The following is a 429-nucleotide window of genomic DNA, read 5'->3' as shown; positions in this document are numbered from 1 at the left end:
ATGTTGCTTCCTTCTCACTGTCAAATAGCCAGCTCACCCCAACTTCCGTGCATAGAGGACCCGCAAGTCCTGCGTTGCAGCCTCTCCCACCCTCGCCTGGGCGCCCTGCGAGGGTCCCTGGGCTAACGGGTCCCTGCTCCGTGAGGCGTCGCCTCTGGCTCCGCAGCCCACTCTGACTGCAGCCTGTTTGGCGCCCGCCACCCTCCCATTGCAGCGGTCGGGACCAAGAGGTCGCGAGCTTCACAAAAGTCACTGCCCTCACCTTACCTCTCACGCCCAAGTTGTCTGCTGTGTGAATTCCCTCCGTGTCGTGCTCCCCTGTCCTAACCCTAACCCTAACCCACCACCTGATTCCTACCTTCCCCGAGGGCGGTCCTCGACCTCCTCCACTGTGGCTGAGCCTAAGGCGAAATCTCATGCTGGTACTCA

This window comes from Fukomys damarensis, unplaced genomic scaffold (assembly GCF_012274545.1).
Source record: "Fukomys damarensis isolate Sample0158 unplaced genomic scaffold, DMR_v1.0_HiC HiC_scaffold_18, whole genome shotgun sequence".
Lineage (NCBI taxonomy): Eukaryota > Metazoa > Chordata > Mammalia > Rodentia > Bathyergidae > Fukomys > Fukomys damarensis.
Note: the sequence above shows the minus strand (reverse complement) of the source record.